General features: G+C 46.5%; 1 long non-coding RNA gene across 1 annotated transcript; it reads right to left on the bottom strand.

Annotated features, from left to right (window-relative positions):
* Positions 1-439: 439 nt before the first annotated feature.
* LOC141408865 (uncharacterized) lies at positions 440-11,243 on the bottom strand. The gene is made up of 2 exons (XR_012426321.1): positions 10,532-11,243; positions 440-1,548 (listed from the first exon to the last, which is right to left on the bottom strand). It is a non-coding gene; the product is annotated as an uncharacterized lncRNA (long non-coding RNA).
* Between the last annotated feature and the right edge of the window lie 3,323 nt (positions 11,244-14,566).

The raw sequence follows: 14,566 nt of genomic DNA, 5'->3' as shown, positions 1-14,566 counted from the left end.
TCACCATGTTAGCCAGATGGTCTCAATCTCCTGACCTCGTGATGCAGCCGCCTTGGCCTCCCAAATGCTGAGATTACAGGCGTGAGCCACCGCACCCGGCCCATCTCACTTACTTTTCTAATCTTTTTTTTTAATTTGAGAGAGTTTCATTGTTGATGAGTTTTGCTCTCCCGCCCAGGCTGGAGTGCAGTGGCACCATCACAACTCATTGCAGCCACAACCTCCTGGGCTCAGGCGATCCTCTCAGCTCAGCCTCCTGAGGAGCTGGGAGCACAGGTGCATGCCAGCACACCTGGCTAATTTTTAACTTTTTTGTAGAGACAGGGTCTCTCACTTTGTGGCCTAGGCTGGTCTGTCACTCATGGGTTTAAGTGATTCTTCCATCTTGGCCTTACAGAGTGCTGGGATAACAGGTGTGAGCTGCCGTGCCTGGCCTCACTTTTCTAATTTTTTTTTTTTTTTTTTTTTTGAGAGCCAGGATCTCCCTGTCTGTCGCCCAGGCAGGAGTATAGTGGCAAGAGCATGACTTGCCGCAGTGTTGACAAACCAAAACAGATAATTATCTGTTTAAATATTTAAATTATTAAAGTATTATTTAAGTTATCTGTCCAAATATTTAAAGTAATTATGTAGCGTTATAGGCACACAGCACCACAGCTGCCCAATTTTTAATTTTTTGAATGTTTTTAAAGACAAGAGTCTCCCTCTGTTGACCAGGCTGGTCTTAAATTCCTGACTTCAAGCAGTCCTCCCGCCTCAGCCTCTCAAAGTGCTGGGAATACATGCATGAGCCACCGATCAGGCTCTAATACTTGAAATGGAAACGTTAAAACTAACTGGCCCCTCCCTTCCCGAAATTGGTTGGGATGATAATCTTCATTTCAGGGTTAGGGTGAGCTTGGAAGTATTTTTAAATTTCATCAGGTAATTCTACTTGAAGGCATCTGAAATTGTATAGTTTATGAATGGAACTTCCTTCTACTGAAACTGTGACTGGACCCGTGCTAGCCAGCTGGTGGCTGGTAGACCAGCTGCATCATCAGGAGCTGGTTAGAAATGCAAGTGCTCGGGCCCTGCGCTGGCTCTGCTGAGTGAGAACCTGCGGTTAACAAGGCTCTCAGGTGGCACTGCTGGCCGAGCGGGAGGAGCATGAGACTACAAGCCCAGGCAGCTTAATGAGTTCCTGGCAAGGAGGAACCAGATACAGGTGTGTTCAGGGCATTTGCTCAGCAGCAGTGCAGAGTGATGCCCACCACAGCACTGACCAGTGCCAGCCTCAATGTCCGTATCTGCCAGCGCCTGAGCTCACTGAGGCTCACCTGGTCTCATCAGGAGCTGCTGCCAGGCTTGTGTTAGAGACGAGGAGTGGCTCAGGTTTCCACAGTCACTGCAGAGGATGGAAGGCCTCCATTGCCAGTAAGAATGATTGTAGATGAATAAGCACACGGTGTTACAGCGGAGGAGGCAGCATTGGTGTCTTGGGGAGGAGATGGCAGGAGAAGGGGGCGGAGCTTAAGCTACCCCACACACCATCTAGGAAAGGTCATCCTAAAAGGAAAAATACAGAACAAATGTTCATGAAAATGTGAAACTGTGCTGACAAATCAGAAATGGTATGTGATGATCCAAAATTTAAAAACCACCAATCCTAAAGGTTGACAAAGTTTCCAGACTTTCTGGAGAGCGGCCTGGCCCTTTGGCAGTCAGTGATGAAAATGCTATTTCCCTTTGACGGTGTGTGGTTCTGCTGCAGGCAGCTGTCTGGAACGTGGACTGCTCCAGGAAGTTCAGCATTGCTCCTACCTGCACCAGGAAAGGACGCCAGGTGCTCACGGAAGGGGGCGTGGTACGGGAAGGGGTGGAACATTTACAGTGATGCTGGGAAGAGAAGGGTACGAGAGGTAGAGAACTCATGGAGGTTCTTGGGCAGGATGGTTTGAGGCCAGGAGCCTCCCAGAGTCCAAATGGAATTAAGTTCAGGCAAGGGGTCTGCTGAGCCTTGCTAGGTAGGTATTTTGGGCCTCTGGTCAGGAGGGAAAACTGGCTCTAGATCCTGAGGGGCGTCCCAAGGTCCCAGCAGCCAAATCCAGATGAAAGCCCCCCTCCCCCGGGTTATACGCTTCATTACAAAAGTATAATCTCACTGCAAAAAAAAAAAAAAAATAGAAATGCATAATTTAAAAAAGTCATCCTTAATCCTCCTACCCAGATATAACTTACAATTTGATGACTGTCCATCAGTATTTTAATTCATCTTGTATATCATTTATATGAAGACCTTTTTAAGCAAAAATGGTAACTCACTTTGCCATTATTAACTCAGGTTTTTGCTTAGTAATGCATCATATATATTTCACTATGTTAAAAAAAAAAAAAAGCTACTTTTCCATCCTCTATACCATGCCTCCTTTGGAAGCAGTTGAAGATTCATTAGAATAATCTATTTTTTTTAGATGGAGTTTTGCTCTTGATGCCCAGGCTGGAGTACAATGGTGCAATCTCAGCTCACTGCAACCTCCACCTCCCGGGTTCAAGCGATTCTCCTGCCTCAGCCTCCTGAGTAGCCGGGATTACAGGCGCCTGCCACCACGCCTGGCTAATTTTTCGTATTTTTAATAGAGTCGGGGTTTCACCATGTTGGCCAGGCTGATCTTGAACTCCTGACCTCACGTTACTCTCCTGCCTTGGTCTTAAAGTGCTGGGATTATAGGCATGAGCCACTGTGCCCAGCCAGAATAATCTTTCGAAGTGATTTTTGTGATCAAGGTACATGTTTCAAATGAACGTTCCAGAAAGATTTTCCGCCAGTTTACACTCCTAACAGTGTATTTTCTGTTTTTTTTTTTTTTTTTTTGATGGTTGAAATTTATTCAACAACTATATGTAGGGTGCCTTGTCTTAAGCCAGGCAATTTTCCTAAAAGGAAAACCACATAGAGAGGGTTCTAACCAAGAGCCAGAGTGCCCTGACCCTTTGTTGTATGTCTAAAGTATAGAAATAGAGTGGTAATGCTGATGCTGTTGGCATGTGTCTTTGTAGTAAGATTGTTTAAAATAACATACACAGACATAAAATGTATGATGAAAATAGCACAGCACAGAAGAAAGGAGTAATGGAAGTATACTGTCAAGATTCTTACACTATTACTTGAAGGCAGATTGTGATGAATTAAAGATGTAAAACATATATAAAAGTGTTAAGCAATTTTTAGGTATGAACCTTTCAAGCAATACAAAAATGTGAAACAGAAATAAAGAGCCAACGTAGGAGACAAAATAGAGTTCTAAGGAATACTTAATCCAAGAATCCTGAAAAGGAAGGAAAAGGGAAGAGAGAACTTATGAGATGGACAAATAGAAAACAAAACGGTAGGTTCGAAATAACCATGTCAATAATTACATTTATTGCATATGGTCTATCTCCCCTCAAACTAAAAGAAAAGCAAGCTAAACCCAAAGGAACCAGAAGAAAGGAAATAATAAAGATGAGAGTAGAAATAAATGAATAGAAAAATAATAGAGAAAATCAGTAAAACCAATGGTTCGTTCTTTGAAAAGGTCAACAAAATTGACAAATCTTTAGCAAGTCCAAGGAAAAAAATGTTCAAATAACTAAAATCAAGAGTGAAAGAGGTGATGGTACAGATGACCTTACAGAATACAGAGTATCAGTGCCATGAATTGTATGCCAACAGATTAACTTTGATAAAATGGAGAAATTCCTAGGACAAACAGAATGACTAGTAAGTAAAAAGATTAAATCTCCCAGCACTTTGGGAGGCTGAAGCGGGTGGATCACGAGGTCAGGAGATTGAGACCACGGTGAAACCCCGTCTCTACTAAAAATACAAAAAAATTAGCCGGGCGTGTTGGCGGGCGCCTGTAGTCCCAGCTACTCGGAAGGCTGAGGCAGGGGAATGGCATGAACCTGGGAGGCGGAGCTTGCAGTGAGCCGAGATCGCGCCACCGCACTCCAGCCTGGGCGACAGAGTGAGACTCCGTCTCAAAAAAAAAAAAAAAAAGATTAAATCAGTAATCAAACTGATTATCAAAGAAAAGCCAAGGCATGTGAATCCTGCTAAACTTTTATAGAATTATCACTATCACAATTTTTGTTTTTTGTACACAGAGTCTCACATAGACATAGTTATCAATAGAATAAAGGACAAAGTCCACATGATCATTTACAGATACAGAAAAAGCATTGGACAAAATCCAGTACCTTTTCAAGATAGAAAATAAGAATGGGAGGGGGCTGCTTCAACCTTATAAACAGCATTGATGAAAAACCACAGCATTGGCCGGGCGCGGTGGCTCAAGCCTGTAATCCCAGCACTTTGGGAGGCCGAGACGGGCGGATCACGAGGTCAGGAGATCAAGACCATCCTGGCTAACACAGTGAAACCCCGTCTCTACTAAAAAATACAAAAAACTAGCCGGGCGAGGTGGCGGGCGCCTGTAGTCCCAGCTACACGGGAGGCTGAGGCAGGAGAATGGCGTAAACCCGGGAGGCGGAGCTTGCAGTGAGCCAAGATCCAGCCACTGCACTCCAGCCTGGGCGACAGAGCGAGACTCCGTCTCAAAAAAAAAAAAAAAAAAAAAACCACAGCATTACCCACTAAGGTTGGGAACAAAATAAGAATGCTCTTGCCACGTCTATTCCAACATTGTACTGGAAGTTATGAGCCAGGACAATTAAGCAAGAAAAGAAATAAGGCATCCAGATCGGAAAGGAAGAATCAAAACTCTCTAGTCACAGATGACATGATTTATACCTAGAAAATCTTAAGGAATTTACACATTTAAAAAATCACCTATCAGGCCGGGCGCGGTGGCTCAAGCCTGTAATCCCAGCACTTTGGGAGGCCGAGACGTGCGGATCACGAGGTCAGGAGATCGAGACCATCCTGGCTAACCCGGTGAAACCCGGTCTCTACTAAAAAATACAAAACACCAGCCGGGCGAGGTGGCGGGCGCCTGTAGTCCCAGTTACTTGGGAGGCTGAGGCAGGAGAATGGTGTAAACCCGGGAGGCGGAGCTTGCAGTGAGCTGAGATCCGGCCACTGCACTCCAGCCCGGGTGACAGAGTGACACTCCGTCTCAAAAAAAAAAAAAAAAAAAAAAAGGCCGGGCGCGGTGGCTCAAGCTTGCTTGTAATCCCAGCACTTTGGGAGGCCGAGGCGGGTGGATCACGAGGTCAGGAGATCGAGACCATCCTGGCTAACATGGTGAAACCCCGTCTCTACTAAAAATACAAAAAACTAGCCGGGCGTGGTGGCGGGCGCCTGTAGTCCCAGCTACTCGGAGGCTGAGGCAGGAGAATGGCGTGAACCCGGGAGGCGGAGCTTGCAGTGAGCCGAGATCGTGCCACTGCACTCCAGCCTGGGCGACACAGCGAGACTCCATCTCAAAAAAAAAAAAAAAAAATCACCTATCAGAACTTACAAATGAGGTCAGCAAGGTTGCAGGATATTTGTTCAACATAGGAAAGCCAGTGTTTCTGTACACTAGCAATCTGAACAACCTGAAAACGAAATTAGGAAAATAATTCCATTTATAATTGCATCAAAAAGAATGACATACGTAGGAATAAAGTTAACAAAAGAAGGTCTATACTTGTCCACTGAAAACTACTAATAGCTTGTTGAAAGGCATTGTAAACCTAAATATATAAATATCCCAGGTTCATGGATTGGAAGATGGTATTAAGATAACTTTCCCAAACTGATTGATATAGTTAGGCTTTGTGTCTCCACCCAAATCTCATCTTGAATTGTAATCCCCCAGTCCCTACATGTCAAGGGAGAGACCAGGTGCAGATAACTGAATCATGGGAGCCATTTCCCCCATGCTATTCTTGTGATAGTGAGTTCTCACAAGATCTGATGGTTTTATAAGGGGCCCTTCCCGCTTCACTTGACACTTCTTGCCGCCTTGTGAAAAAGATTCCTGCTTCCTCTTTGCCTTCCACCATGATTGTAAGTTTCCTGAGGTCTCCCCAGCCACACTGAACTGTGAGTCAATTAAACTTCTTTCCTTTTTAAAGCACTCAGGCTCGGGCAGTTCTTTATAGCAATATGAAAACAGACAATATACTGATCTGCAGTGTTGAGGAGAATGTGGAGAAATTGGAACCCCCATACATTGCTAGTGGGATTGTAAACGGGCACAGCCTTTATGGAAAACAGCTTGGCAGTTCCTCAAAATGCTGAACATAGGAGTTGACCTAGCAATTCTACTCCTAGGTCTATGCTGAAGGAATTAAAAAAAAAAAAAAAATCTGCACACATAAACCTAATGTGTTGTAGCATTGTTCGTAAGAGCCAAAAAGTGGACACAAGCCAGATGCTCATCAGCTGATGAATGCATAAGCAAAACCTGGTGAATCCACACAATATTGCTTGGCAATAAAAAGACATGAAGTGCTGACACACTACAACCTAGATGAACCTTGACAATATGCTAGGTGGAAGAAGGCAGACACAAAAGGCCACGCATGGTGTGATTCCATTTATATGAAATGTCCTGAACAGGTAGATCCATAGGGACATTGGCAGGAAACCATTCACAGCGGTTTCCAGGAGCTTGAGGTGGGAGGAGGGGGATAGGTGAAAAAACGAGTGACTGAAAATGAGTATAGGGTTTCTTTTGAAGGTGATTACAATGTTCTGAAATTAATTAGATAATCGTGATGGTTGTACAAGTGTACTAAAAACTACTGAACTGCATACTTCAAAATGGTAAATTTTATGGTATGTGGATTACATCTCAGCACAAATATGAGGAATCTCATGCATCCTTCTCTAAAATTACACTTAAAAAGCAAAAAGCACGAGCAAGGGAAAAAAGCAAATTGCCTACTGCAAAATTAAAAGACAGATATTGTTAGGCTGGATTATAAAGCCATACACAACTATATACTACTGCTTATGAGAAATATAAAGACGAAAGTGAAAAGATGGAGAAAAATATGCCATGGTAATGCACACATCAAAATAAACCTGAAGCAGCTCTATTAATATTAGACAAGGGAGATCTCAGAGCAAAGAAAATTGCAAGGGACAAAGAGAGTCATTTGATAATGATAAAGGGGTAGTTCATTAAAAGGATATAACAATACTAAATACCTATGCACCTAATAACAGAGCTTCAAAATACAGGAAATACAGGAAGCAAAAATGGATAAAACTGCAAGGGGAAACAGACAAATCCACAGTGGTAACTGGGGCTTTCAGTAACCCTCTCAGGAACAACGCACAGGTGTCCTCTCCCTTCTGTTCAGTATTACACTGTGGATTCTGGCCAGTGCAATAAGGCAAGAGAAAGAAAAGGCCTCCAGGGTGGAAAGGAAGAAGTCTTTCTTCACAGATTATATGTTTACGTAGAAAATCCTAAGAAGTCTACCACAAAGCTACTGGAACTAATAATTGAGTTTCGGGAAGGTAGCATTCTACAAAGTCAATATAGAAGAGTCAGTTGTATTTCTATATGCTAATAATGAACATTTGGAAAGGGAAATTTGGAAAACACCACCATGTACAGTACCATCAAATACATGAAATACTTGGGGGTACATTTGACAAAAGATGAGCATACTCTGTGATTGAAAGCTACCAAACATTGCTGTGAGAAATTAAAGATGTAAATAAATGAGACACTGAGCAGACTGGAAGAGTTGATATTAAGACATCAGTTCTCCCCAGGTTCATGTATAGAGTCAACACAATTCCAACCAAAATACCAGGAAGCCTCTTTTGGGAGAGTGGGGATAGGGCTAAACATTGACAAGCTAGTTCTTAAAGTTATATGAAAATACAAAGGATCTAGCATAGCCAAAACAACTTTGGAAAAGTGCACCAAGCTACTCCTGATACCAAGAAATATTATAAAGCTACAGTAGCAAAGACAGTGTGGTATAGTCATAAATATAGACCTGTTGTAGATCCAGGGAAAACAGTAGAAAGTTCAGAAAGACTACACATTTATGGTCAATGGATTTCCAACAAAGGCACTTCAGCAGTTCTATGGGGAAAGCATAATGATTTTTGGTGTGTGTGTGTGTGTGTGTGTTTTTGTTTTTATTTTATTTTTTTTAAAGATAGTCCCGCTCTGTCGCCCACACTGGAGTGCAGTGGCCATGATTTTAGCTCACAGCAGCCTTGACCTCCTGAGATCGAGAGATCCTCCCACCTTAGCCTCCTTAGTAGCTGGGACCACAGGCATGTGCCACTGCATGCATCTAATTTTTTATTTTTTATTTTTATTTTATTTACTTATTTATTTTGAGACAGAGTCTCCCTCTGTCGCCCAGGCTGGAGTGCAGTGGCGCCATCTTGGCTCACTGCAAGCTCCACCTCCCAGGTTCACGCCATTCTCCTGCCCCAGCCTCCCAAGTAGCTGGGACTACAGGCGCCCACCACCACGCCCAGCTAATTTTTTGTATTTTTAGTAGAGACATGGTTTCACCGTGTTAGCCAGGATGTCTCCTGGCTATGGTGATCTGCCTGCCTCTGCCTCCCAAAGTGCTGGGATTACAGGCGTGAACCACTGCGCCCAGACTAATTTTTTATTTTTTGTAGAGATGGGGTCTTGCTGTGTTGTCCAGGCTGTTCTCTAACTCCTGCTCAAGAGCTCCTCCTGTCCTGGTCTCCCAGTTTTGGGATTACAGGCATAAGCCACCACACCGGCCCTATAAAGAAGCCTTATGTAGTAGGTGGAATAATTGTCCTCAAAGATTGCCATGTCCTAATCTCTGGACCTTGTGAATATATCACTTTACATGACAAAAGGGACTTTGCAGATGTAAGTGCAGGATATTGGATGGGGGATCCTGGATTATCTAGGTGGACACAATCTAATCCCATGAGCCCTTAAAAGTCAAGACTATTCTTTGGCTATGGTTGGTCAGAGAATGATGTGATGGAAGGAAGGACAGGCATGAGAGGGACTCAAGCCCCCCATTCCTGGGGTTGAGGACGGCATGAGCCAAGATATGGGGGAAGCCTCTGTAGGCTGAGAAGGACTGACAGCAGGGAAGCAGAGACCTCAGTGCTACAACTGCATGAAACAATTCTGCCAGTAGCTCACGTGGGCAAGGAAGGAGGCGAATTCTGCCCTGGAGCTTCTGGAAAGGAAGGCAGCCCTGCTGACACCCTGATTTCAGCCAAGAGAGTACCCTTGTATCAAATGTCTGACCTATGGGACTGTGATGAAATACATTTGTGTTATTTTAATTCCCTAGAACTGTGGTCATTTGTTATGGCAGCACTAGAAAACTGACGCATGTTATAACTCTATAATCAGGAATGACCCCGTTTAACAATGAACAAAAGATGCGAACAGATGCTTTACCAAAGAAGATTTATGGATGACAGATAAGTGGGTGAAAAGATGATCAACATCAGTAGTCATCAGGGGAGTGTAAGAGCCACAATGAGATACAGAGTCACCAGAATGGCTAAAAGGAAATAGACCACGCCCACACTGGCCCGGATACGCAACCCCTGCCAACTCCCCTGCACAGCCAGGAGGAATGCAGAATGGTGCAGCGATTTGGAAACAGTTTGTTAGCCTCTTAAACAATGAATGGTTTACCTCCCATATGAACTGACCACATCACCCTTGCTATTTGCCCAAGAGAAACAAAATAATGTCAAAGACTTGTCCATGACTGCTCACAGCAGCTCTATTCATAATAGTCAAAAATTGCAGAAAGGGGCTGGGGGTGATGGCCCACATTTGTAATCCCAGCACTTTCAGAGGCCAAGGCAGGAGGATGACTTGAGGCCAGGAATTCCAAACCAGCCTGGGAAACACGGTGAGACACCATCTCTACAAAAATTCTTAAAAATTAGCCACTTGTGTTAGTGCATGCCTGTAGACCCAGCTACTCAGAAGGGTGAGATGGGAGGATCGCTTAAACCCATGAGGTTGAGGCTGTGGTGAGTTATGATGGAGGCACTGCACTCCTGCCTGGGTGACAGAGCAAGACCCTGGTTTTTTGTTTGTTTGTTTGTTTTGAGACGGAGCCTTGTGCTATTGCCCAGGCTGGAGTGCAGTGGCACGATCTCAGCTCACTGCAACCTCCACCTCCTGGGTTCAAGTGATTCCCCTGCCTCAGCCTCCCAAGTAGCTGGGATTACAGGTGCCCACCATCATGCCCAGCTAATTTTTGTATTTTTAGTAGAGATGGGGTTTCCCCATGTTCACCAGACTAGCCTTGAACTCCTGACCTCAGGTGATCTGCCTGCCACAGCCTCCCAAAGTGCTGGGATTACAGGCGTGAGCACCATGCCTAGCCAAGACTCTGTCTTTAAAGAAACAAAAAAATGAAAAACAATTCTGATGTCCATAAAGGACAGAGAAAGAAATGGTGGTATTTGCATACAATGGAAAACGATTTAGCAACTAAAAAGGATGAGTTATTGATGGATAAATCTCAAAGAAATTATGTGGAGTAGTGTGACAAAAAATTTTCCCTTTATATAAAATTCTATAAAATACAAAGAAATATATTTTGACAAAAAACATACCGGTGGTTGCCGGTGGGTGGCTGGAGACTGAAGTGGGGGATTCCAAAGAAGAGGGAAACTTGGAGGATGATGGAGTGGTCACCATCTAAATCGTAGAGCTGGTTCACAGACATTCGTATGTCAAAACGGATCAATTTGCACGTTTTAAATATGTGTGGTGCATTGTCCATGGATTATACTCTCTCATGTGGGTATCGCCGACAGGAGTCCTGTCTATTTCAGTCACCATTTCATCCAAGTCCTGGAACAGAGCCCGACCCAGAGCGGGTGCCCAGCACACGTGGGGAAGAACAACGAGTGTCCGGCTTCACGCATGGTTCTGACTGTGCTTCCAGCCCGGAGGCTCTGCTCTTCCCACAGACCCTTTTCCTTGTGAGGCAGCTGGAATCACGCTGCTGCCTGCATTCCCGGTTCCCGACGTCACACCCGGGTTGTTCATGAGGCCATGGGAGCAGCTGTAGGTGCCACCGCGGAAGTCCGTCTTCTCTGCTAATGCTGAGCTTTTTTCCCTCTTGTCCCCGACATGTATATAACCAGCCTGTTCACATTCCACCCTCTCACCTGGGCCTTCCCTCCGGCCCTCACCCACCATAATCCTGGTCATGTGGCCTTCTGCAGGCAGGTGTTGGGGTGGGGTGGTACAGTGGCACCATCCCTTGTCCTAGCTCCTCTCTGAGTCTTCACCAGATGAGGAGGAGCAGGCATAAGACCCACAGGGCCCCACAGTGGCCGCCAGAGGGCTTCTCTGCAGGCCATGTAATGGATCATTGATGTCATTGATTTGCAACAAGGAAAGCTGCGCAGTTGTGGAGACACACCTGGGGGCTGCCGCCAGACAGCACTGATTCGTCCTTGGAGTGGGCTGGGAAGGCCATCATCTTCAGAACGCTAAGGACCTGTGGGCTCCACGCTGGGCCTTTGGCTAATGTCTTACACTTGAAGATTCTCTGCTGGTTTCTATCATCAGCCCCGGCTTTCTGATCCATTCCCCACCAGGCAAGGAAAGAAAGCAAGTGTTTCTATTAATCTATAACAGTGTAGACGGGAAAGAACGCACCACCCGCTGCGGGACCGGCCACAGAATTTGCCGAGGGCCTCTCACAAAATGGAGGGCCGTGGGGCCCCTTGTTCAAAACCTATTCACGATTTCAAGATGGTGACCGTGGAGCATCAAACCCAGCTGCAGCCTGCTGAGCTCCGGGCCTGTGGGCCTGCATGGGTCACACCTGTGAAGCTGGCCCAGCCACACACAGTGACTCATTGCCCAGTACATCAGCCAAGAGCGTTTCGTCACCCACAGCAGGCCTTGTTTTAGAGGCAGAGCTGGGAGAGATATGAGGGGGCTGAGCCACAAGACCCCCAGGACGTCTTCTCCCAGGGCAGAGGGGTGCCAGCTTGAACGCCCCTAGGCACTAGGATGTCTGCACTACAAGGCTCCCTGGGGTCCACATCCACATTGCTTTATTTTTATTTATTTATTTGAGGCCGACTTTCGTTCCTGTTGCCCAGGGTGGAGTGCAGTGGCACGATCTCAGCTCACCACAACCTCCGCCTCCCGGGTTCAAATGATTCTCCTGTCTCAGCCTACTGAGTAGCTGGGATTACAGGCATGTGCCGCCACGCCTGGCTAATTTTGTATTTGTAGTAGAGACGGGGTTTCTCCATGTTGGTCAGGCTGGTCTTGAACTCCCAACCTCAGGTGATCCGCCCACCTAGGCCTCCCAAAGTGCTGGGATTACAGACGTGAGCCACCGCACCGGCCTATTGCTTTAAAATTCACCTAAGTTTAATAGGGTCCCACCGAGGCAGGGCCTGTACCAGGCACTGGTGAGAAAACAGATGAAGCTATCTCGGCCGCTGCCTTGAGGTGCCCCCAGGCCAGCGTCTCACGTGATGGGCTGTGCTGTGTGGACCAGCCTATGAGGAGACCCCTGGCCTCTCAGAGGATGGAAACAACAACTCTCCCCACCCCGATGCTGTCCCTTCCCACACAGGGAGCATGTCCCTCTCCATGCCATCATCCTCACTCAGGACTCCTGATAGTCCCGTCCTATGGTCTGAAGGTTTGTGTCCCCCCACAAATTCCTATGCTGAAACCTAATCCCCAATGACATGGTTTTAAGAGGTGGGGCTGACCGGACATAGTGCCTCATGCCTGTAATCCCGGCATTTTGAGAGGCTGAGGCAGGTGGATCACCTGAGATCAGGAGTTCAAAACCAGCCTGGCCAACATGGTGAAATCCCACCTCAATTAAAAATGAAAAATAAACTAAAATACAAATACAACTAAAGATCCAATTAACCAGGCGTGGTGGCAGATGCCTGTAATCCTAGCTACTCGGGAGGCTGAGGCAGGAGAATCACTTGAACCCGGGAGGCAGAGGTTGCAGTGAGCCAAGATTGCGCCACTGCACTACAGCCTGGGTGACAAGAGTGAAACTCGGTCTCAAAAAACAAACAAACAAACAAAAAAAAGAGGTGGGGCTATGTTGGGAGGTGATGAGTCCCGAGGGTCCTCCATCCTCATCAGTGGCATTCAGCGCTCAAGGGAGCTTGTCTTCGCCTTCCACCACGATGATGGAGAGTGCGCCGTTCATGATGCAGAGAGCAGCCCTCACCAGACACAGAACCTGCCTCCATCTTGGACTTCCCAGCCTCCAGCCCTGTGAGAAATCCATTTCTGTGTTTATAAATTACCCAGTCTCGGGTATTTTGTTATAGCATCCAAGGAAGGGTTAGCTCCTACAAGGGGCTGAGGCTACAGTGGCCCTGCTGGGCTGGGCGGTGGCACAGAAGGTGAGGACGCTGATGGCCGGTCCAGGCTGGCCAAGGCCACCACTCTCCATCAACCCTGCCTAACCGTCTTGGGTGTCAACTGCAGACCTCATGGGCCTGGCAGAGTGTTAGGGGAGGATGCCCTCAGCCCCGAGGCCAGGCATGCTGCCGGCCTCAAGATAAATGCCCCTGCTTCTTAACCCCACATGGGACTAGGATGAGGGAAGGAAGTAACATATGTTATTATCACTACTATGTCCACCTTACAGAGGAACTCTAGGGCACGAGATGACTTAGTGATGTCAATCTGGATGGTAAAAATGGCACGAGGGTGTCAGACCCTGGCCTGTGACGTGGCAAAAGGACAGTGTCACTTCTATAAAAGCTGACCCAGAAGACAACAGCACTGGTCACCCAGGTAGACACACTGCCCCCCAGGAACTTCATGCTGCTCCCCAGGGAAGTCACCGCACTGTCTGCTCCAGGTTTTCAGGAAGGTGTTAAAAGTAATCCATCACTCTGCAGAGGACTTCGAGGCTGGCCTTTTTTTTTTTTTTTTTTTTTTTTTTTTTGGGGATGGAGTCTCACTCTGTCGCCCAGGCTGGACTGCAGTGGCGCGATCTCAGCTCACTGCAACCTCCGCCTCCCGGATTCAAGCAATTCTCCTGCCTCAGCCTCCTGAGTAGCTAAGATTACAGGTGCCCACCACCACGCCCGGCTAATTTTTGTATTTTTAGTAGAGATGGGGTTTTGCCATGTTGGTCAGGCTGGTCTCGGACTCCTGATCTCGTGATCAGGAGGCCTTGGCCTCCCAGAGTGCTGGGATTGCAGGCGTGAGCCTCCATGTCTGGCCTTTTTTTTTTGAGATGGAGACTCACTCTGTTGCCCAGGCTGGAGTGTAGTGGTGCAATCTTGGCTCACTGCAACCTGTGTCTCCCGGGTTCAACTGATTCTTGTGCATCAGCCTTCTGAGTAGCTGGGACTACCGGCACACACCACCATGCCCGACTAATTTTTTTTTTTTTTTTTGAGACAGAGTCTTGCTCTGTCACCAGGCTAGAGTGCAGTGGCGCGATCTCGGCTCAGTGCAACCTCCGCCTCCTGGGTTCAAGCAATTCTCCTGCCGTAGTCTCCCGAGTCCAAGTAGCTGGGACTACAGGTGTGCACCACCATGCCCAGCTAATTTTTGTATTTTCAGTAGAGACAGGGTTTCACCATGTTGGCCAGGATGGTCTGATCTCTTGACTTCGTGATCCACCT

The sequence above is a fragment of the Macaca fascicularis genome, chromosome 16, assembly GCF_037993035.2.
Source record: "Macaca fascicularis isolate 582-1 chromosome 16, T2T-MFA8v1.1".
Taxonomy (NCBI): domain Eukaryota; kingdom Metazoa; phylum Chordata; class Mammalia; order Primates; family Cercopithecidae; genus Macaca; species Macaca fascicularis.
This window is presented reverse-complemented; position numbering and strand designations above follow the sequence as displayed.